The sequence below is a fragment of the Delphinapterus leucas genome, chromosome 15 (genome assembly GCF_059928025.1).
Source record: "Delphinapterus leucas isolate spDelLeu-1000000601 "Yukka" chromosome 15, BTC_Dleu_Yukka2, whole genome shotgun sequence".
Classification (NCBI taxonomy): Eukaryota; Metazoa; Chordata; class Mammalia; order Artiodactyla; family Monodontidae; genus Delphinapterus; species Delphinapterus leucas.
Genome location: NC_143143.1, coordinates 59,252,130 through 59,276,939, shown reverse-complemented (window position 1 = coordinate 59,276,939; position 24,810 = coordinate 59,252,130). Strand labels below are relative to the sequence as shown.

Sequence of the window (24,810 nt, the reverse complement as noted above, 5' to 3'; positions counted from 1 at the left end):
TGAACCTCCCCTTCCCTGCCAGGCCTATCGCAAACACCCCCACCGCAGAGCACCGTGTGTCGTGCTTCTACCCGGCTCGGTGCAAGCCAGGCCCGGATATGCGCATCTGGAAAGCTGGGGAGATTTCCCTGGGGCTCGAGTGGGGATGGCTAGGTTGACTTGATGGAAGACCACAGCCACGGTGCTAGGCCTCTTCTAGCGGTTTTGCAGGTTCCTCTCCCTCCCCATTGAGAGCCTCCGTCCTTTAAATACCTTGCACCAATTAGAAAAAGGGAGGGGGGGAGTTCGAGGGAACCCGTTTGGAGACAGGAGTGGAAAGACGATTTTTGAGTTCCAGGCTGCCCTGATCGCTAGACATTGGTGTAACTTGTGTTTGGCCTCAGTTTCCGCATCTGTAAACTGGGAAGAAGGCCCACATCCAGGGAGGTGGGACAGTAGAGAGGCGGACGGTGTTGGTGCACGGTCGGCCGGTGCTCCCAGGGTCCATGTGCGCTGCCTTGGGGCGCACATCTCCCGGGCCATCAGTGAGACGGTGACAGTGAGACCCGGCCTTGCGCCCCAGGCTGTTAGGCGAGAGAGCGCTCGGAGGCGCGCAAGGGCGGGACCCAGGAGGGCCAGGAGACGCCCGTTCTGTCTGGGCCAACCAGCGCCCGTCTCTGAACCACCAATGAGGAGGCTCTTTACAGCCAAGGCCGGGTCGGGAGCGAGGCTGCGGCGAGTGCGGCGGTGACAGAAACGCGCGCGCGCGTTCCAGCTCGGACCCGAGGCTGCCGCCGCCATCACCGCCGCCCGCCCGGTAGCCCCTCAGCCGCTGCCCCTCAGCCGCTTCCCCTCGCCATGGAGGCGAGGCCGCCGCCGCCGCCGCGGGGCTCCGAGCCGTGGGCCGGGCGGCGGCCCTGAGGGCGTGTGGCGGGCCGAGACGCCGCCGCGGCACAGAGGCGGAGCCGCCGTCCTCGTCCCCAGCGGTCCCGCCCACCGCCGGACTCGGTGAGTGTTCGCGGCTGCCGCCGCCCAGGCGGGCTCCGGAGGTGGGCGGGCGGCTCCCGGGAGCGGGTGGGAGGGGTCCCCGGCCCGATACCAAATCCCTCTTTTCCGGGCCGGATCCATCCGGCTTTCCAGGAATCCCACATCCTTGCGCTGTCCGTGTGTGTGTGTGTGGTGGGGGTGTCCCCGGAAACGCTGTCCGTGTGTGGGTGGGTGGGGTGGGGTGGGGGGTGTCCCCGGAAACGCGCCGGCCCGGGCGCCGACCCCTCTCTACTGCCCAGGAACTTTGCGTGTGTCCTCCTGGGGTCGGGCGGGGGCGCTGCCATAGTTCATTCTGAAAGAAGAAATTTGGACAGCGAGAACAGAATTTGCTCAGGTCCATTTAATGGGAAGAAAGAGGAAAACTCCTGGCACGAGAAAATTTGCTCTTACAGTGACCAACTTTTCTTCCCCGGGCCCTTCTCTTTACTGTCCACTCCCTACAGTTGAGGCCGCTTAGGAAGGGAAGCAGGGGCTCAGAGCTGCCCAGAATTTAAAATGAGCCAATTGGGAATGCAGGTCTCCTCCTTTTTTTTTTTTTTTAACTTTTGGTGAATAACACAAAGAATACCGTTTTTTGAAAAATTAGTTCCTAATTGTATTTCCTGAAGATAAAAATAATAATGGCAGAGCTGAGCCTAATGTTGAGGGTTTGTTTTTTTTTTTGAGGTCAGTGAATGATGTTTGTAAGACAGGAAAACAAGAATGTTTAAAACCTCTCTAGGAGGGTGAATGCCTTCAGAAGCCTTTGCCCAGGGTAGGGATCCCTGCTCTAGAACCAGTCACATCTCCTGAAAGATCTCTTCTCTTGCCACCTGCTTGCCGTTAAGGCAGCTCTAGAACCAGAAGATGGTGGGCAAGGAGAGGACTGGTGGTGGAAGATGGGCGAACATCTTCCTGCCTGGCCACTCCTTTACAAAACACAGATCTGATGCTGTCACTTGTTTACTTAAAACTCCCTCGCTTTCCTTTTCCCATAGGGTGAATGAAGCCCAAAATGCCTTAACAGGTCCTACAGGGCACTTGACAGGCTTGCTTCAACTTACTCTTTTACTTTTAGCTGAATCCTTCAATTCTCCTTCCTTTCATCCCCCTCTCTGGCCAATCAGAATTGCTTGACTGCCTCTTTTTTTGCTTGTGTGATCCTCTTTCCTCCCCACCTTTACCTGCCAACCTCCACCTCTTCCTTTAAAGCCCTTCTCATTTGAGAAGCTTGATGAGGGCAGGAGCTGTGCCTTGTTCAACTGTTCATCTTCCATATTGAGAGGTTTCTTCCTCCCGATTGTCTTACAGGTCCTGTCCCATCTCTTCCACTTATGTTTACTTCCAGGTACCCACTTCCTGAGAAAATCTTTTTTTTTTTAATTCAATGGAATCTTTTTTTTTTTTGGCTGCGTTGGGTCTTCGTTGCTGTGCGTGGGCTTTCTCTAGTTGCAGCAGGTGGGGCTACTATTTGTTGTGGTGCACCGGCTTCTCATTGCTGTGCCTTCTTGTTGTGGAGCATGGGCCCTAGAGTGCATGGGCTTCAGTAGTTGCGGTGTACGGGCTCAGCAGTTGTGGCTCGCGGGCTCTAGAGCGCAAGCTCAGTAGTTGTGGCACACGGGCTTAGTTGCTCTGTGGCATGTGGGATGTTCCCGGACCAGGGATCGAAACTGCGTCCCCTGTATTGGCAGGCGGATTCTTAACCACTGCACCACCAGGGAAGTCCCCTGAGAGAACCTTTCCTGAGTGTTTCCTGCTTGGCGTGCACACCTATGACTTTTAGTATCTTGATTCCCCATCTCTTCATGTCCATCCCATCAAGCCCCCATAAGTAATCAACAGGCAGAAACTGGCCGGTCTCATATCCCACTGGCCTTCAATCTGCTTGACTGTCTCTGAAAGGCTAAAAGCCCCACCATCTCTTTTTCACCTCTGCCTGCCTGAAGTGGCCTGGCTATGTGCGTACTGTAAGGCAGGGTACAGTCTAGGAGGCTGTTCACTGGGTACCTTTTAGACACTAATTTACCACCTAGGTGAAATTCAGAAACCAGAAAAGCCAGTCCTCTGACTGAACTACATTCACATGTATTCTGTTTGCCAGGCGAAGTGCTTGGCATACAGAATAAAAGTGAGGAAGTCACATCTTTACCTTTGAGGGGCTCACAGCTTAATGCAGGACAAGTGGATACAAATACTTATATCACAGGTACTATAAGAGTGTAATAATACATTTTATTTGCCTTGTGTCAGGCTAGGTAATAAATGCTTTCCACGAATTATCTTATATAATTCTTTCTACCATCATGTGGTGGCTAATTCTTACTAGACAAGGGTGGAAACTGAGCCCATACAGTGTGCAGATGAGGGAATAGTCAGGATTTGAATCTTGGCAGTCTAGTTCCAGAGTATCTGCCTGGCTGTATAGACAGCATTCCCTCCCTGGGTGGTCTGAGAAAACTTGACTGGAAGGGAGCCTTTGGGTCATGAAGGATAGATAGGAGTTTATGTATGGTGGACAGGATACAGGAAAGAAGGAGCAGCACAGGCAGGCTTGGAGGTGGAAGGAACCCATTGTCCTTGGGGAGCAGGGAGAGGTTAAACGTAGTTGGATTGGGTAGAGGGAAGAAGGGTGGGAGATGAGATTAGGTTGGCTTGAAGGGCTGTAAGTGCTGTGTTAGAGTTTGGGCAGTGGAGACTTTAAAGGGGGATTTTAAAGGAGGTCAGGGGGACTTCCCTGGTGGTGCAGTGGTTAAGAATCCGCCTGCCAATGCAGGGGATATGGGCTCGAGCCCTGGTCCGGGAAGATCCCACATGCCGCGGAGCACCTAAGCCCGTGCACCAAAACTGCTGAGCCTGTGCTCTACAGCCTACGAGCCACAACTACTGAGCCTGTGCGCTGCAACTACTGAAGTTGGCGCACCTAGAGCCCGTGCTCCACAGCAAGAGAAGCCACTGCAATGAGAAGCCCGCATACCACAACGAAGAGTAGCCCCCACTCGCCGCAACTAGAGAAATCCCGCACACAGCAACAAAGATCCAAGGCAGCCAAAAATAAAAATAAACAAAATAAAATAAATTTAAAAAATAAAAGATAAAGGAGGTCAGGGACTTGGGCACACCAGGCTTTTGAAAGGTCATTCAGGGGCAGTGTGGGGCCAGATGTTAATACCCTTGCAATTTAGGAGGCAATGGTGAGGCTTCACAGAGGCAGAATCATAGCCTCTTAGACCCAGAGTGAGGCCTAAAGAGAATACTGCTGAGTTTTGGGAACAGGTCATACTTATGAGAAAAAATTCCAGCAGTACGAAAGCGTATGTATAGAGAAATGCCTCCCTTCTACCCTGACCTCCCCAGAGATGGTTGAAGTTTCCAGTTTCTGTGGCTTTACATAGACACTATTCCTGTATAAACATGTATCTGCCTATCCGTACTCCTACCCCATGGTACATACCAGTCACATCTTGCTCTTCTTTTTTTTCACTGCTGCTCGGCTTGGCTTGTAGGATCTTAGTTCCCTGACCAGGGATCAAACCTGGGCCCTCTGCAGCGAAAGCACGGAGTCCTTGCCACTGGAATGCCAGGGAATTCCCATATCTTGCTTTTTTTTACTTAACGTAGGAAAATCATTACTTAACTTAGGAAATCATTACATATTAGTACATATAGAGCTATTTATTCTTTTTATTTTATTGATATTCTTTTACTTATTTCATTGTTTGGCTGCACTATTATTTGTAACTAGTTTTTGGATCAAACAACATTTAAGTTGTTTCCAGGTTTTTCTATTACAACATTATAATGAATATCCTTTTACATACTTTGTTAAGAGCTCATGTATAAAATTACCTGAATTGTATATTTTTTATTTATTTATTTTTGGCTGTGTTGGGTCTTTGTTTCTGTGCGAGGGCTTTCTCTAGTTGTGGCAAGCGGGGGCCACTCTTCATCGCGGTGCGCGGGCCTCTCACTATTGCAGCCTCTCTCGTTGCGGAGCACAGGCTCCAGATGCGCAGGCTCAGTAGTTGTGGCTCACGGGCCTAGTTGCTCCGCGGCATGTGGGATCCTCCCAGACCAGGGCTCGAACCCGTGTCCCCTGCATTAGCAGGCAGATTCTCAACCACTGCGCCACCTGGGAAGCCCCTGAATTGTATATTTTTAGAAGTGGAATTGCTGGGTCAAAGGATACGTGTGCATTTTAAATTTGTAGACATGTAGCCAAATTACTACCCCTTGGAGGGGGTTGTACTAACTTATCCTCTTTGCAAAAATGTGAATGGACCTCAAACAGATCTTCATCAGAGTATGTATCAGGGTAGCCTGGGGTGCTTTTTCAGATAGACTGTTTTTTCAGATGCTTTTCCCTTACCTAACCTCCTCCCCTCATGTGATTCTAGCCTACTTCTTTCTATCTGCAGAAGGAGACATTGAGTCTCAGAAGGATAAAGTGACTTGTGCAAAACACTGGGTGGTGGTGATTTTTTTAAGCAGCTCTGATATTTGTATTTGCCCAGCATCTTTCATTGGAGGTTCTCAGAGTCAGTTTGTAAACATTGTTGCATTGTTTTTCTCCACCTTCATGTGGGAAAAATGAGGTGCAGGTGAAGCTTAAGTTATAAGCAGGAATCTGGCCAAATATACAATCTTGTCTTTTTACTTCTAATGTAATAACTAATATGTTCCCAAATGACAAATTTGAAGAAATTTTTTTAGTGAGTCTGAGTACAACAAAAATAGCAATAATATAACACTAACAATACAATTGAGCAACAAACCCTCAAATAACCCAGTGTTAAAATTTGTTTTAATATATTCTCTGTGGAAAAGAGAATCCATTAAATGTGAAATTGTATTTACTTTAAATTCACATCCATTTGTGTCAGTGTATAGGCATAGATTTTTTTTTATAGTTAAAACCTTTTATATGTACATGGCAGTTAAAGTAAATACAGCATATGATTTTTGTTTTCTTGAATAACATCAATATTTTATATTTACTCATTTTGTTTATTATTTTAAATCACAGAATAGTATTCTATGCATTGATAGCTGTAGTTTGTGCGATCGTTTTTTATTTTCCTTTTCTCTCTCCTTTTTACTATTATAAATGGTACTTCTGAGCACCCTTGTTCAAATACTTCCTTTGGATTATTTTCTTGCACTCTTACCCCTAAAATGGGGTCACTGCATCAGAATATGATTTCAGTGCCGAATTGCTCTCTAGAAAGGTTGAACTGGTTTACAATATCATCAGCAATTTTTGCGGCTCTATTTCCTGACAATACAGCCAGTGCTGTTACAAACAAAACTTAGTATTTGGGCTTCCCTGGTGGTGCAGTTGCTAAGAGTCTGCCTGCCAATGCAGGGGACACGGGTTCGAGCCCTGGTCCGGGAAGATCCCACATGCTGTGGAGCAACTAAGCCCGTGCACCATAACTACTGAGAGCCGTGTGCCACAACTACTGAAGCCTGCGCGCCTAGAGCCCATGCTCCACAACAAGAGAAGCCACCGCAGTAAGAAGCCTGTGCACCGTAATGAAGAGTAGCCTCCGCTTGCTGCAACTAGAGAAAGCCCACATGCAGCAACGAAGACCCAACGCAGCCGAAAGTAAAATAAATTTTAAAAAACCTAATATTCGATTTTGTTAATTTAAAAGAAATGTAATATTACTTTGAGTTAGGTTTAATTTACATTTCTTTAGAAAAACTTTAGGAAAAAATCTAAATGAGCTACTAAATGAGTTTTAGTAGCTCATTTAGATTTTGAATGAAGTATGGTGCTGTGTTATATATCATATCCAAGTGTTATGTAGCTAAAGTCAACTTTTTTATGAAGAAAGACATGGTTGATAGGCCAGAAATATTTTGGAAATTTAGGATAAGATCATACTGGTATGAAATAGAAAACTGGGTGCTGTTCAGTAGAAAATACCAGACATTGTGCTGGTAGTTAGGGATACTCCAGATAACTGGATACTGGATACTCCAATAACTTGGATGTGATGTCTGTCCTTATGGGCTAATGCAGAAGGCAGATATTAATCACCTGATGGTAATTATAGATGTGATCAAAGGGGAAGAATAAGATGTCTTGGGAGCACCAGAGAAGTTCAACAATGCTTGCAGTTTAAAGAACACAGAGACCCTGAGCTAGGAAGGGGTTTGGTACCTTACATATATATATATATGTATATGTATGTTTTAATTCCCTAGGTGATTCTAATATGCAGCCAGGGTTGAGAACCACTGGACTAGAGAGAAGCAGGGGCCAGAGTTGAGGGCCCTATACACCACGTAAGGATTTTGGACTTTATCGTGAAGGCAGGGCTAAGCCATTGAAGGATTTAAAAGAGGAGTGAACTGATCTGATTTGCAGTTGTGAAAAGTTCACTGTGGCTGCAATCCAGAGCAGTAGTTTTCCAAGTGAGGTGGATAAGATGCTGGGATGCTGAACTTTTTATTGTTTTTATCTAAAAAATGATAAAACATTACATTTAGGGACTGTCACTGGCATCTTCTTGGGTCTGTAGGTCAAACAGTGTTTGGGTGTCCAGAAGTAAGAGGGGAGTCCTTCAGTAAGCAAGCAGAGCTGTATATATATATTTTATATATATATTTAAAAAAATTTTTTTTATTTATTTGTTTATTTGTCTGACCTGGGTCTTAGTTGTGGCACAAGAGATCTTTGTTGCGGCATGTGGGATCTTTAGTTGCGGCATGTGAACTCTTAGTTGCAGAATGTGGGATCTACCAGGGGTTGAACCCAGGCCCCTGCATTGGGAGCACAGAGTCTTAGCCACTGGACCACCAGGGAAATCCCTGTGTACATACATTTGCTTTCAGTGTATTGCAACATATTGATAACAGTTTATATTATTCAGCTTTCATTAAACTAACCTTCACAAAATGAACAAGTGGCTTAAAAAGATCCCTGCAAAGAAACCAGTGATTGAAGAAAATATTAATAACGCAAGCACAAGGAAACAAACAAAATGGCAGAGCTGACCCTTGTCTAGCTCCTATTATGAAGTCCTGGTGAGCAGTTTTTTTTTGGGTTTTTTTTAGTATTTATTTATTTATTTGGCTGCGCCTAGTCTTATTTGCAGCATGCATGTGGGATCTAGTTCTGTGACCAGGGATCAGACCTGGGCTCCCTGCATTGGGAGCTCGGAGTCTTAACCACTGGACCACCAGGGAAGTCCCTGCTCAGTGAGCTATTAAGTCAGATTAAATAAGTCAGCTCGTATTACATTGGAAGGTATCAAGAACTCTATTTGAAACATAGACTTACATCCTCTGTCATTATAGGAATCTTGTTTTAAGATTATGTAGAACCTGAGATATTAAATAGTAAAATATGAGGCTATCACTAATAACAAGACATTTGAAAACTAAGCATCTGGAGCATAAAGAGAAGCTCTGCATGTTTTTTTCCCCCAATGATGTTTAAAGCCATAGCCTGGGGAGTTCCCTGGCAGTCCAGTGGTTAGGACTCAGCGCTTTCACTGCCGTGGCCCAGGTTCAATCCCTAGTGGGGGAACTAAGATCCCCCCAAGCCATGGGGTGCAGCCAAAAAGAAAAGAAAAAAAGACATAGGCTATTCAATCAGATGCTGTACATAATTTCACAGCCTAATGATTAAAGTATCTATTTCAAGGTTTTCTGTTCTTATAAATGAGCAAAAGGCACATACCATTGGCAGGTTCTCCTGTCCGCACTGCCTGCACCCGCAAAAAGGCTGAATATAGTGTATGGAAAATAATATATCAAGAAACTAAGACTAAATTTTGTTTGCAGATACTCTTGTAAGATGTAGTAAATGTTGCTGAAGATTTGAACAAGCAACATTAGAATAAATTTTTCAGTGTTGGAGGTTTGTTATATAGTTTTAAAAGTATAGAAGCTTCTAGCATGCCTTAGTATTTGCTAGATTCTCTTTATTAAAAGAAATCCAAGAAAAATCACTTCTTTTGTGAGCTACTGGAGAAAGTTATACTGGAGAAAACATTCTTAATAGTAAATGACTGCCTTCATAACAATGCTGTATGGAATAATTGTCTAAATGTAAACAGAACATACACTTGAATGAAAAATGAAATGCGTTCATTGCCTCTTCATGAACTATTGAGGCAGGTTATCTTGTTGGTTATCATGTGGTGGAGTTGTTGATGTTATACATTTTACTTCTACCAAAAAAAAAAAAGCCTACTTTTTCTGTGGTAAATGGCTATCTAGCTAATATTATTTGAGAAGTTAATATCCTTAATCTGTCTCTTCAAGTAAAGATGTTATTTTAACAGTGAATGAGGAAGTAACGTCTTTTTTCTTATAAGTATGCTATGGGATAACATTTTCCTTGTAATTTAAAAAAGAAGCTTTATCATGATATAATTTACATACTATAAAATTCAGCCTTTTAAAGTGTACAATCAGTGACTTTTAGTGTATTTGTGGAGTTGTGCAACCATCACCATTATCTAATTTCAGAACATTTTCATCACACCAAGGAGAAACCCTGCACCCATTACCTTCACTCTCCATTCCACCCTCCCTCCAGCCTCTGGCAGCCCCTACTCTTTCTATTTGCCTGTTCTGGACATTTTATATAAATGGAATCATATAAAATGTGGCCTTTGTTGACTGACTTCTTTTAATTAGCATAATGTTTTGGGGAGTTCATTCATGTTGTAGCATGAATTCATTCATTCCTTTTTATAGCTGAATAAATAATCCATTGTATAGATAATATTGTTTAGCTATTCATCAGTTAGTGAATTTTTGAGTTGTTTCCACTTTTTGGCTATTACGATTAATGCTGCTGTGAGCATTCATGCACAAGTACGTGTGCGGGCATACGTTTTCATTTCTCTTGGATATAGAGCGGAATTGCTGGGTTAAATGGGTCTGTTTAACTTTAGAGGAATTGCCAAACTGTTTTGTAAAGCACCTGTGCCATTTTACATTCCCAGCAGCAATGCACAAGGGTTCCAGTTTCTTCACATCCTCACCAATATTTATGCTGTCTTTTTTTTTTTAAATTTATTTTATGTATTTATTTTTGGCTGCATTGGGTCTTCTTTGCTGCGTGCGGGCTTTCTCTAGTTGCGGCGACCGGGGGCTACTCTTCCTTGCGGCGCGCGGGCTTCTCACTGCGGTGGCTTCTCTTGTTGTGGAGCACGGGCTCTAGGCACGTGGGCTTCAGTAGTTGTGGCATGTGGGCTCAGTAGTTGTGGCTCACGGGCTCTAGAGCGCAGACTCAGTAGTTGTGGCTCACGGGCTTAGTTGCTCCGCGGCATGTGGGATCTTCCCGGACCAGGGCTTGAACCTGTGTCCCCTGCATTGGCAGGCAGATTCTTAACCCCTGTGCCACCAGGGAAGTCCCCTGTTATTCTGTCTTTTTGACTCTAGCTATCTTAGTGGTATGAAATGATAGTTCATTGTAGTTTTGATTTGCATTTCCCCAGTGACTCATGGGCTCATTGTGATTTTGTTGCATCTATAAAAACTCTCATATTTTTACACATGAAAAACTTGGAAACATAAATTTCTTACCTGATAAACATCTCCAAATGTATTTCTAAAAAAATTTCCAGATGATCTAATGAAATAAAAGACCTAGACATTGATCATCAGTTGCAATTAAAACCAGCAGGGAACTTTATAATAGAAGAATCAGAATGACAATCTTCTAATCAGTCATAACATCTCTAAAATGGGTACAACCAAACTTTATGTTCCTCTCATGTGGTACAATAGGAAAAATATAACACCATTCATGAAATAGTCTTTCCCTACCAAAATCAAATCAAACCTGACTCTAATTAAGCATCTAGATCTAACAATCAGCTTATAGAGTGTAATTAGAAAATTCAGAATGTGAGAAATCCAGTAGGACAAATGAACCCAGTTACTTCAAATAAATGGCAAGAAAAAAAGTGGAGAAACTATTACAGGTTAGAAAAGACTTGAGACATATTAACTAAATGTAATGTGTAGACCTTGATTAGATCCTGTGTCATACAAATTAACTGTAAAAAGGTATTTATGAGACAATCGGGAGTAATTTGAATACCACTTAATATATTAAATGATTTTTAAACTATTGTTTTAAGTTTTTAAAGATATGGTAATAGTATAGTTATATTAAAAGAAAAAACTCTTTTCCCTTGGAGATATGTACTGAAGTATTTATGGATGAAATGATAGGATGTCTGGAATTTGCTCTAAGATAATTCATTGTGTCTGAGGGTTGTAGGTTATTTACCATTACTGATAATCATTGAAGCTGAATAATAGGTATATAAGGGTTTATTATAGAGTTACTCTTGCTCTTAGTTTTAGTGGGTTTCACATCCATTTGTTAGAAATTTAAAAAGTAAAATCTTCTGACTAGTTTTCAAGAGTAATTTCAAGAGTCGTTTCCTTTTCAAGGGAAGATAGACATTTGCTAGCCAAATTTGAAGAGAAATGTTTGTATAATTGGATGGGGTTGGAAAAAGAAATACCACTCTTTAGTAAGCACAACCGTAGTGCTTCTTCCTTTTGGACCCATATTTCTTTTGGACTATGATAACCATTAAAACCAAGTATTGATTTGAAACCAGGCTTTCAGATTGCTTTGTCACAAAGTATTAAAATGAGATTTTTCAAGCATAATAAATATTTGATCATATGGATCACACTAAATATTTTTAAAACAAGGTTGGTATTAGCATCTTAGTGATAGCAGTAATGGTTTTTATATTTTCCCATATAAAAACCATTATTACAATCATTATTACATTTGGAAATGAATGACTGTTTTTTGTAGTATTTATATATATTAGTATCTTTGTCATATTTATTGGTGAACACATGTTGGGGATGTGCGTGTTGATTGATTGACTGGTGTGCAGTCAAAAAGTTTGATTGTCATTACTGTGGAGAATGAACTGGACAGAGCATAGAGACTAGTTTCATGATTGTTAGAGCATATTTGGCCAGGGTTGATGGTGTTCTGGACTGGTTAGGCATAGGGGAATGGAGATATGTGGATAAGCATGATTTAAGCAGTAGAAGCATTAGTAGGGTTCCACATTTTTGGCTTTTTGAAAGTGAACTGAGCTTTTGTGTGTGGGGAGAAGTTAAAACCCGGCTGCTATAAATTGTTCAAGAGTTCTCAAATATTGATTGACAAATAACCATCAATTAGTTTTCAAACACTGGTTGACAGGTGGCTTAATGCAATATTATAAACGCATTAGTAATACCCCATTAATAAAGAGAACGTCTTCCATTTGGTGTATCAGCAGTACATCAGTATATGGAATAGTTCCAGGACTTCCAGTGTTCCTCTAAAAGGAAAGGTGGGGAAATGTGGGGGAGAGCTTTCACAGGAATGCTTCTGTTCTGGTGCCCCTTTCCATGCCTCGACTGATTTGAATGCTTTACCCACCTTTCAAGGAATGAGGCCAGTTCCTGGATCAGTGCTTCTGCTGGTGTCTGTGAGACCACTGCTCTCCAGCGCACCTTGCTTCCCACCTGGACCTGCTTGCTTTGTTAACAGGGGCTGAATATACAGTGACTTCCAACTGGTGTTTCTCTGTTTCTCCATTCTGGGGAGTTAGCCTGGCCCAGGATCTTGCTACTAGTTGGTGGAAGTGATAGAAGATCCTTTTTCTTCCTATAGTTCATACCCAGTTAGCAATAGTGCTGTTGGTAGCAGTTGTGAACCTCTGAGGCAGTGATTCTCAATAGTGGCTGACTGTGGTGGGAAGGAGAAGGTAAATTTGAGAAAGCATCTTTTTAGAAAATGGAAAAAATAATGCCTTTATGTTTTTTAATCAATGTGTATATTTTTATTTTATTTTTTATTTTTTTAATTTTTTTTTTTTTGTGGTACGCGGGCCTCTCCCTGTTGTGGCCTCTCCCGTTGTGGAGCACAGGCTCTGGACGCGCAGGCGCAGCGGCCATGGCTCACGGGCCTAGCCGCTTCGCGGCATGTGAGATCTTCCTGGACCAGGGCATGAACCCGTGTCCCCTGCATCGGCAGGCGGTCTCTCAACCACTGCGCCACCGGGGAAGCCCCAGTGTGTATATTTTTAAATTTGCTTCATTTAAAATCATGTATGCATTTGAATGATACATGTACATGTTAAAATATTCAAATGTTAGTACTAAAAATATACGTAAAAGGTAATTCTCTCTCCCTCATCTTCCAAGTTCCCCTTCTCAGAGGCATCCCTAGGCACTATGAACAGTACTTGTGAAACCTTCCAGAAAGCGTGTGAGAGTTACTTAAGTTTGACATTTCAACTAACATTTCCTGCTTATTCACTTGCACTTAGCTTTCAGAAGTTCTACTTTGAAGAATGCTGTTGTAGAGCAAGTAGTGGTTAACAGAGCAGTTCAGTTATGTGTGTTTTGTAATGTCTGAGTGGGGCTTTTGTTCATGAAAAGGACTAAAAATTACTTGCGTTTCAAATTAATGTTCAATTTATTTAAGTGGCAAATTTAAAAACCTAGTTTTTCTTTAGTCTTGTTATTGTACTTGTAAGCATTGTAATTTATGCATAGAAATAGGAACAATAACTTTCACTTGCTCTTTAAATAATGTTAATTCAAGCTTAACTGATTAAATTCCTTCATACCCCTTTGTTAGTGAATTAAATTTTCTTAGATATTTAAAATACATTTATACTGTCAGTCTGTCAGACACTGCCAGTCCTTGAATCAGATTAGTTCCTCCCCCCTCCGCCCCCTGGCCACGTTGCATGGCATGTGGAAATCGTAGTTCCCCGACCAGGGATTCAACCCACACGCCTGCATTGGAAGCATGGAGTCTTAACCGCTGGACTGCCAGGAAAGTCCCCAGGTTGGATTTTGTATTTCTATCATATTTTCCTTGTCAGGCTTTATAGTTATTTTAATTTGGGGAGTTGGAAGTGACTAGAGTTCATATCCCATACCTGCCATGCTTTGTGAACATGGACAAAGTATTAATACTTAACCCTTCTGAGACTGTTTCCTCACCTAATAAATGGGTTCAACAGTAGTACTCTTTTACTGCATGTTTGTTTTAAGGATTAGATTGTTCACCCCAAGTGCTTAGCAGAGTTCTTAGCATGTAGTAAACTTTCAGTAAATGTTAGGAAATATTATAATGACCTTGATTTTGTCTTTCCTCTGTAGTAGTTGGTCAGGATACAGTGTAGCTGCATAATTGATCACAGAGTAACTTTTATCTTCCTGGGGTTTCAATGGGGGAAAATGTGGCAAGGATGGGAGAGGGAAGAGAGAGGGAGAAGAATTGAGTAAATGGGATAAACCGTACAACATTTGCTTCCTGAACCATCTTCCCCGGAGTTCTGTGACAGACTTTCTTGGTTTTTCTCTACCTTTCTGGCCACTCCTCAGTTCCCTTAGGCCTCTCTTCGGTGACCACTCTTTGACTTACCAAAGAGTACATCCTTAGCCCTCTTGTGTTTCATCCTACGCATTGTTCCTGGAAGCATATGCCTATGCCCAGGGTTTCGGCTGCCAGCTCCTTGCTAAGTAGGAGAAAATTCGTCCTCGTGCTGGATGATAGCCAGCAACCTACTGGTAATCTTCACTGGACTGTTTCCCAGGCACCTGTAACAGGCTCAGAACTGACCTCATCTTCCCTTTAAATGTGTTACTTTTGTGTTCTCTGTCTTGATGAATGACAAAACCCTGTAACCCAAACCAGAAATTTGGATGACACTGTTCTTCTGGTTGGTGTTGCATTCCCACCTGTTTTACCTTTAATATTTCTCAAATTTGCCTGCTTTCCCCCACCTCTTCTGTCCCTTAGTTCTGGTTTCTTCTCATTTAGATGACTGCTGCAGATTCCCTAGTTGTCTACCCATTATTATTTCCTTATTCCAGGTCATGTATCACACTGCTGCCAAGAGTGATCTTTTTGACTTCCCTATCTAATCATAGCACTCCCCAGTTTAAAATCCTCTGGGTAAAATCCAGACTCCTTATCAGAGCAAGTTTTTGTGACCAACCCCTCTTAACCTTTTAGCCTTACCTTTTCCCCGTATCCTTGACTGTGCTGTGCTCTTTCAGACCCTCTGTCTTTTGGACTGCCCATCTCCCTCTTTTTTACCTTGCATTATAATTTCTTAGGTAGGAATCAGTTCCTCCAATGAGCATTACCTTACTGACTGTCTCAATTCTGATCTAGGTATAGATCCTTGTGCTATTTCTATCAAGTCACTTAATCATATTATGTGATAATCCAGACACTTATATAATAATCCATACATTGACACATGCAGATTAATGGTTTTAGAAGGATCTTGGTGGTCCAGGATGTATAGTAATATGTAATTTTGCTGAGGCATGGATTCATATTACTTGCACTTTGAGTTTGGTGGCAGCAGGTGAGTTCCCTTAGTTCTTCAGTGAGCCTAACCTCACTCAGCATCTAAAGTTGTCTTATTATTATTTCCTTCTTTTTTCTGTTCATTTCCTAGTTTTGTAAGTTTTCTGATTCCAAAACTGGAAAATACCTTTAAACAAGAAACTGTAAGCCCATGTAATGGCTTGAAAACTCAGAAGGTTTTTAAGATGTCTTTTTCTTCTACTCTCTTCTTTCCATCTCCCTTATCTTTGGCATTAAGTTTGTCGGGGGATGCAAACTCAAATATGTCTTTGGAAGCTGGGCAGCTTATATGAATGAGAGAAGTAGATCTCTTGGGTCATATGTCATACTGGAGTTTCCATGGCCTATCTAAAGGAGTTCATATTCAATATTTTTATAACACAGTGTGCTACCAGTTTGCAACCTTCACTGTAATTGCCAAAGACTGTACCTATTTGATTTAGTTTATCTTTCTCTTTGAAACTGAATTCATTAAATAAACAAAAACTTAAGTAACCGTACTACTACATAGTCTTCTAGACCCTGCTGAAGTATCACCCACTTATGGAAGTCTCCTGAATTCTCCTAGGAATTGTTTTTTCCTCCTTTTAGGGTTGGTATAACAAATACAGTATTGATCACAATGTTTTTTGGTTTTTTTGTTTTGTTTTGTTTTGTTTTGTTTTTTGCGGTACGCGGGCCTCTCACTGTTGTGGCCCCTCCCGCTGCGGAGCACAGGCTCCGGACGCGCAGGCCCAGCGGCCATGGCTCACGGGCCCAGCCGCTCCGCGGCATGTGGGATCCTCCTGGACCGGGGCACGAACACGTGTCCCTTGCATCGGTAGGCGGGCTCTCAACCACTGCGCCACCAGGGAAGCCCCTGTTTTCTGGTTTTTTAAAAAAATATTTATTTACTTATTTGGTTGTACGGGGTCTTAGTTGCAGCACTTGGGCTCCTTAGTTTTGGCACGCGGGCTCCTTAGTTGTGGCATGTGAACTCTTAGTTGCAGCATGCGTGTGGGATCTAGTTCCCTAACCAGAGATCGAACCCGGGCGCCCTGCATTGGGAGCGCAGAGTGTTATCCACTGAGCCACCAGGGAAGTTCCGATCACAGTGTATTTTAATTACTCATTTTCATGTCTTAATTTCCTGTTAGTTTATTGAGGACAATTATGTATTGAGGAGCATGTCTATTAATTCTATTAGGTGTTCAATACATTGATGTTGAACATTGAGCCAAGTGCTAGGCATATAGTAAACAGACATGTTTGTTGATGAGCAGGTATCGATACCAAAATCTGGGGGCTCTGTAATATAACATTTCTTTTTCTTTTGATGATTCGAAGGGCTGTGTAGCTACCCTAAATTTCAACTTTGTTTCTTGGAAATTACCAAGAATGTTAGGGATGATCGATTGTTGGGTTGGCCGAAAAGTTCATTCAGTTTTTAAGTAAAAATAGAAGACACATTTTTTCATTTTCACCACGAACTTTATTGAACAATAAAGTTGTTTACTTTTTATTCACTGTTTTGTTCCACTACCTTCTGCCATTTTTCAAGCAACGTCATAATTCCATCTTCCCAAAACATTTTATCTTTTTGAGCAGAGAACTGTTCCAGGTGCCTTTTACAGTCTTCCAGGGAATTGAAATTTTTTCCATTAAGAGAATTTTATAGAGACCAAAATAAATGGAAATCTGAAGGTGCAGTGTCTGGTGAATAAAGCGGTTGAATCAAAACTTCCCAGCCAAGCTGTAACAGTTTTTGCTTGGTCATCAAAGAAACATGCGGTCTTGCATTATCTTGATAGAAGATTATGCGTTTTCTGTTGACTAATTCCCGACACTTTTCATCAAGTGCTGCTTTCAGCTGTTCTAATTGGGAGCAGTACTTGTTGGAATTAATCGTTTGGTTTTCTGGAAGGAGCTCATAATAGACAACTCCCTTCCAATCTCACCGTATACACAACATCACCTTGTTTGGATGAAGACTGGCCTTTGGTGTGGTTGGTGGTGGTTCATTTCGCTTGCCCCACGATGTCTTCCGTTCCACTTTATTGTACAATATCTACGTTTCATCGCCCGTCACAATTTGTTTTAAAAACGGAACATTTTCAGTACATTTAAGTAGAGAATCACCTGTGGAAATAGGGTCAAGAAGGTTTTTTTCCTTAACTTGTGTGGAACCCAAACATCAAAGCGATTCACATAACCAAGCTGGTGCAAATGGTTTTCAGCACTTGATTTGGATATTTTGAGTATGTCGGCCATCTCCCGCATGATATCACATTGATTGTTCTCAATTAATGTCTCGATTTGATCGCTATCAACTTCAACTGGTCTACCTGACCGTGGAGCATCGTCCAGGGAGAAATCTCTAGCACGAAACTTCACAAACCACTTTTGATATGTTTGATCAGTCACAGCACCCTCTCCATATACTGAACAAACCTTTTTTTGCGTTTCAGTTACGTTTTTCCCTTTCTTGAAATAAGAAAGCATAATATGCCAAAAATGTTGCTTTTTTTCTTCCATCTTCAATACTAAAATGGCTACAGAGAAATCACCAATTTTGATAAGTTTTGTTTTTAAATGCACGCTGATATGATAGCTGTCACAATACAATCTGACAAAATTGTTTCAATTGAAGTTAAAGACAACTAAGCCCTACCAGAGCCATCTGAGGGAAAAAAATCGAATGAAGTTTTTGGCCAACCCAATATGTTGTTGTGTTTGGTGCAGACAGATCTGTGTATCGATGGTGACTAAACAGACTTAATTGCAAATAATCAGTCGTCCATCCCCTGAGAAAAGCTCTGTTACAAGGGGAACTTCTTGCTTCTAATTTCATACGGTTAAGACAAATTAATCACCTGATGACTGTGGAAAATGTAAAGAAATTTGAGTACACCTTGGATAAAGAAAGGGTTTGGAGTAAGCAGACCTGAGTTCTATTTCTGGTAGTACTAATTAGCCTTGAGACTTTAGGCAAGTCTTTCCTGGTCACAGTTTCTTCCTCTGTAAAGTGATAAGGGACTTGATGGTTTAACATCCTTCTATCCCTAAAATTATTTAATTCTAATACACTGTAATTTTGGGACTTCCCTGGTGGTCCAGTGGGTAAGACTCTGTGCTCCCAATGCAGGGGGCCTGGGTTCGATCCCTGGTCGGGGAACTAGATCCCACACGCATGCTGCAACTAAGAGTTTGCATGCTGTGACGAAGATCCCAAGTGCCACAACGAATATCCTGCATGCCGCAACTAAGACCCAGCACAGCCAAAATCAATAAAAACAAAACAAAACAAAAAACAACTAAAAAAAAACAAAAAACCACTGTAATTTCTAAAATATTAGGACCAGTGAAGGAAATACTCATGGTCTAGCTCATTCTAAGGAGAATTTGAAGTAATTTACTGATACAAATATAATACCATTGTGTGTGTGTTTCTAGAGAGAGTGCATTTAGGAGTTCTCCAGAAAGACACCAAAGAAGCTGGTCAGTAATAATGATCACTGGGGAGTGGGGAACTGGATGCCTGGTGGGAAGGATACCTTCTATTCAGCGTATTTTCTTTTGTAATGTTTGATTTTTATAGTGTGTGCTTGATTATGGTAGTGCAGTCCATTAGATTCTATGCAGTTATTTAAAGAAGACTGTATACTGAGCTCTCAAGTTATATTAGCCGAAGGTTCCAAGAGATTCACTTGACTTACAAGATAGAAACCATCATCAGTAGTGAGAAACAGCCTTTCCTGGCACTGTGGTTTGAGGCGTTTTCCTCTTAAATGGGATATTGTGTGATATGGTGAATGTTTTCAATAGAACCTCTACAGCCATACTGTAATGCAGTATCTCAAATGGGGGTCCTTGGATATATTTTGAAGAGAAATTTCTCTGAGTAGACTCTAATAGTTTTTAAAATTTCAGTAACCTGAACTATAAGCATATGAATGACCGCCCACCTTGTAACTGAGTATTGCCACACAATTTCAGTGCCCATGTTTGTGTGTGTGTTTAGGATCATTGGTTATCTATGTCTTTATTTGTAAGTAAGTAGTTTGTGGGACCAGTCAGTGGAAGGCCAAGTAGTGCTGGGCACGCTGGGCAACTTGTTTGCAGTTGTTTGAATGGGAAAGTGATGGGAGAATTAGTATTATATGACGTACGTGTTTAGGCATGCCAAGCTTAAAAAAAAAAGAAAACTGTTGTAGTAGGTGATGCAATAGCCATGTTGTGACTAGTAATTTAATTTCAGCATTAAATCTATTGTTATCTATTAATATTGTTAATTTGAATCTTACTGGTTTTATATTTTTATATAAGTTTGTTTTGGTTTTATAGCTGTATAATAGCACAGTGTTATGTTTATTCATTAATAAAAATTTTTTAATTAGCATTGAAGGTGTGTTAAAAATTTTGTTTCCTTTAAAAGGTAATTTGTATCTCTCAAATTTGAGAAATCCTGCAGTAGTGATTACAGCTTTGCTTATTCTAAGCTGAGTCCACAGTTGCCCAAATAAGAGGCAGTTTTCTACTCATCATTTCTCATAATTGAATTTTGTTGAATTAGGAAAAAACTTTGAAGTCATGAGTACAGTTGCTGATTAGTGACACATCCAACTTACTTTGAAAATGAAGAAGGCTGAAGACAGCAGTGGTGCCTTGAATAGGTGGTGACTCCATCTCTGTTTACATGGAGCAACTGCAGGCAGGACTGAGATGGTTATCAGGAAAGAGTTCACCTGCTCTAACGCACAAATGAATGGATAGACCAGGCTCCAACCTGCTCAGTTGAAGAGAACATGACTTGAATGAGTTTAGTCTGAAAAAAATGTCAAAGTTGCAGTACCTGGTTATTCATTTTAGCTATAGAAAGATATCACTAATCTGCCAAATTTCAAAGAGCATAGTTTTCTGCTGAGTCCTCTAATAAGGACAACTCTTTTGGAAAAGGTTACTCTAGAAAACAGAATTGTACTATTTTAAAAAATTGTTGGATATTAACTTCCTGCTCAAAATGATTTTGATTTTATTTATTATTTTAAAATATATTTATTTATTTATTTGGCTGTGCCGGGTCTTAGTTGTGTCATGTGGGATCTAGTTCCCTGACCAGGGATCGAATCCGGGACCCCTGCATTGGGAACGTGGAGTCTTAGCCACTGGACCACCAGGGAAGTCCCTCATTTTGATTTTAAAGTTGTTGATCTGAAGCCATTTTTTGCTGTTAGTAGCTTAGAAGAATCGCTTTCCTGTTAAGGTAATTGTTCTTGACATCAAAACAATATTTATCAGCACAGAAGAGATAACTACTTTTTCTGTCTTTTACATTTCAAATAATCGTAGTAGAATTTTAAAAGAAGGGTGCAAGGTTTTATATTCTGTGCAGTGTTATCTGATCTGGCAGGAGTCTGTTGAATCCTACCGTGTGATCTTAGGGCTGTAGACAGCATTTATCAGATTAAGGAAGTTCCCCTCCATTCCTTGTTGCAAAGAGTTTTTAATGAGTGGATGTTGAATTATATCCCATGCTTTTTCTGCATCTATTGATATTCATATGCTATTTCTTTAATCTGTCAGTATAATAAATTACATTAATCAATTTCCATGAGAAAATGCTGTTTTATTCTTTTGAGCTCATTTTATATAATTTTTATTGTAAAATATACATAACAGGACTTCCCTGGTGGCGCAGTGGTTAAGAATCTGCCTGCCAATGCAGGGGACACGGGTTTGAGCGATGCTCCAGGAAGATCCCACATGCCGCGGAGCAACTAAGCCTGTGTGCCACAACTACTGCGCCTGCGCTCTAGAGCCCACGCGCCGCAACTACTGAGCCCGTGTGCTGCAACTACTGAAGCCCGTGTGCTTAGAGCCTGTGCTCCATAACAAGAGAAGCCACCACAATAAGAAGCCTGTGCACCACAACGAAGAGTAACCCCCACTCACCACAACTAGAGAAAGCCTGTGTGCAGCAACAAAGACCCAATGCAGCCAAAAATGATGAATAAATGGATTTGCCTTAAAAAATTAATTAATTAAATAATAAATAAATAATTAAAAAAATACGTAACAAAATTTACCATTTTTACTATTTTTAAGCATAGAGTTCAGTGTACATTCATATTGATTGTTGTGATATCATCACCGCCATCCATCTCCAGGACTTTTTCACCATCCCCAAGTGGAACTCTTAAACAGGACGTTCCTGTTTCTACCTCCCTCTAGCCCCTGGCAACTACCTTTCATTAATTAGAAAGGTAGCTTTTAAATGAAACACAATTTGGTCATGGTGTGTACCATATTATCTTTTTATCTTATACATTGATGGCATCAGATTACTAATATTTTGGTTGGAATTTCTTCAGTAACAGTTCAGACTATTTTCTAATTTCCACTGTGGTTTTATTCTTTGATCCATGGGTTATTTATAAGTGTGTCTTTTAATTTTCAGCTGTGAGGTTTTTTAATATTGGCTTATAGATTTAATTGCATTGTAGTTAAAGAATATGGCCTATATGATTTTAGTCCTTTGGAAATTAGTATTTATTTGCTGTTTGGCCAAGTATATTCTTCACTGAGATTACACATTGTTAATGGTAAATTGTTAACATTTTACCATAATTGCTTTACCTTTGTCACTATATCCATGTAGCTATACAGTTTTTCTGAATCATTTGAGAAGTAAATTGCAGACAGAAGGCTCTGTAACCTCTTAATCAGGATGTATATCCTCAAAACAAGGATACTCTTCTGTTGAACCACAGTACACTCATTAATATCAGGAAATAAATATTGATATAATACTGCTAATTCACAGACACCACTCAGATTTCGCTGATCTTCCAGTTATGTTCTTTACAGTAAAAACAAACAAACAAAAAACCCAAAAGATAACAAAAACCCACTCCCCCCTCCAAAAACAAAAGCAGAAAAACCTCTTCCTTTCCCTCATATTTCTAATTCAGAGACCATCCAGGACCATACATTGCATTTAGTTTTCGTGTCTCTTCAGTTAAAGTTAGTTGGAAGTGTTTTGCACTTCCTAGTAAGTAAACATTATACATTTTGTGAGATGATACTTTGAGGCTATATGAATAGTTCATTTCTCATCAACTTTTTACCTACTAGTTGTAGCATCTATTGATGATTTGTGCCTGAGTCAGTTATTACTACAGTGGTTACCAGATGGTAAAATTTTTAAAATTTCATCATTCCTTCTGCATTCATCATTTGGCATTTCACTGTAAGAAAAAGCTTTCTCTCCCCCTTTTTTTCTTTGTATTTATTTATGTATTATTTATTTATATATTTGCCATGCCACGTGGCATGCAGGATGTTAGTTCCCTGACCAGGGATCGAACCCGTGCCCCCTGCAGTGGAAGTGTGGAGCCTGTTTTTTTTTTGGTTTTTTTTTTTTTGGTAATAAATTTGTTTATTTATTTTTGACTGTGTTGGGTCTTCACTGCTGCGTATGGGCTTTCTCTAGTTGCAGCGAGCTGGGGCTACTCTTCATTGAGGTGTGGTGGATTCTCGTTGCGGTGACTTCTCATTGCAGAGCACAGGCTCTAGGCGCACGGGCTTCAGTAGTTGTGCCACACAGGTTCAGTAGTTGTGGCTCGCAGGCTCTAGAGCTCAGCCTCAGTAGTTGTGGCACACGGGCTTAGTTGCTCTGCGGCATGTGGGATCTTCCCGGACCAGGGATTGAACCCATGTCCCCTGCACTGGCAGGCAGATTCTTAACCACTGCGCCACCTGGGAAGTCCCAAAGTGCGGAGTCTTAACCACTGGACCACCAAGTGGTCCCTTTTTTCTTTTTTAAAATCATTTAAACATATTAGCATGAACTCCTGGATTCCTGTGTTATTCATTTATCATTTATTTTGATGCTCGAATTGTCCCAAATTTGGCCATAGGAACTCTTTCAAGCTGGCTCCTGTGCCCTTTTTTCATGTCCCCATCATTCTTTGATCACTTACTTTTCTTAACTTTTTTGCACAGTGAGATTTTCCAAGCTCATGTTGTACTTTCACTGCCCCAGCTGTGGAATCAACCATTTCATCAAGGAGCTCTGGTTCAGACCTTTTATTAGGGGCTATATTTAGAAAACAAGATCTGAATACCAGATATGTTCTTTTCTTCTGGGGTATCATTGCTCTTAGGCTCTGTTAGAGGCCAGAGGTAGGATATTGTTTTAACATATACCTGGGATTTAATTTATAAGTACGACTGAGTGATGGCATGAAGAAGTCAATGCCATTGAAGGAAGTTTATTACTCATAGTTCCTCAGACGCTGGAGGCACCATGCTATGCAGGGCCACATGGGAGAAGCACTAGGGTCAGGAGGCAGAAGGAATGAGGGGAAAATATGGATGAGGGCCTTTATCATCGTGGTGGTGGGAAGTTGTTAGGTGGAAATTTTCCCTATTGGGCAGGAAGTGAAACACAGATGCTGGGGTTTGTGGTTGGAGGGTTTGTAATAATTTATATATATACATACACATGTATATACAAAACATACACAAACATCAATATATGCCTATAAATATTGAAAGCCATGATTTCACTCTGATATGTTTAGTTCTGTTTCAGTACCACAGGATTTTTTCTAGTGTTTCCCCTTTCTGAATTTGTACCTCCTTTCTCTGACATTTAGAATCTAGCTTTCCGTCTTTTTTTACTCCAGCCCCATTGTGGGTAACAGCCCACATGAGGGTAACAGCCCACATGAGGGTAATAGCCCTCATGAGGGCTATCTCATTGACCCCAGCCCCACTGAAAGTGCTGGCTGAGCACCCCCATCTAGTTCCATGAGTCACTTTTATATACAGAAAATTCTTACTTTGCATAGTTCCAATATGCATGAATTTGTAACATGGTTTAACGGAATGACACTGGTCCCCAAATAACAGTTAATATAACTTGTGATCAGGAATAGCTTCTCCAAAAACTTTAAAATTTACTCTGACCCTGTAATAGCTGATTAATACCTCCCCTAGACAGTATTCAATTGAAGGTAGCCTTTTTTTATTTTTTAAAGGAAAATTACAGTCTCTGCATTGCTCTCAGCTTAACTTTACACAGCTCTGCATTTCCCTCTGTCAGTTCCTCTTGGAATGGTGGGTGGGTAGCAGAAGAGAGGATATGTACAAAAATGTATTTTTAGTTCTTTTGAACAGAGAGGTTGCTACAGCCATTGCTATTGATGACAGGAAGTATATTTATAGCTCCAGGGAAGTAGGGTCCTGGTTTAAGAAAACCTGGGAGGCTGTACTTAATATATTTCATTAAAGCTCATTTGCACTTCATAGAAAGTGAAGTTGAAATGAATGGACCTGTAACTTTTCTTATGAAGTATAGTTATTTTCATAAGTATATTCAGTCTGCTCCTGAATTTGGAAAAACCTTCCATTTTGAAATTTCACAATTGGTA

The 24,810-nt window shown here is 41.1% G+C and overlaps 1 protein-coding gene across 4 annotated transcripts in view; it reads left to right on the top strand.

Annotated features, from left to right (window-relative positions):
• The first annotated feature begins 674 nt into the window (after nt 1–674).
• PTPRA (protein tyrosine phosphatase receptor type A) overlaps nt 675–24,810 on the top strand; it is a 184,744-nt gene continuing 160,608 nt past the window's right edge. For 3 of the 4 annotated variants that reach the window (XM_022592852.3, XM_022592851.3, XM_089896634.1), the window contains exon 1: nt 676–987. The gene's annotated coding sequence lies outside the window, so the exon portion shown is untranslated. Of the gene's footprint in view, nt 988–24,810 lie in introns of all 4 variants that reach the window. The other variant, XM_089896635.1, reaches the window with a different exon arrangement.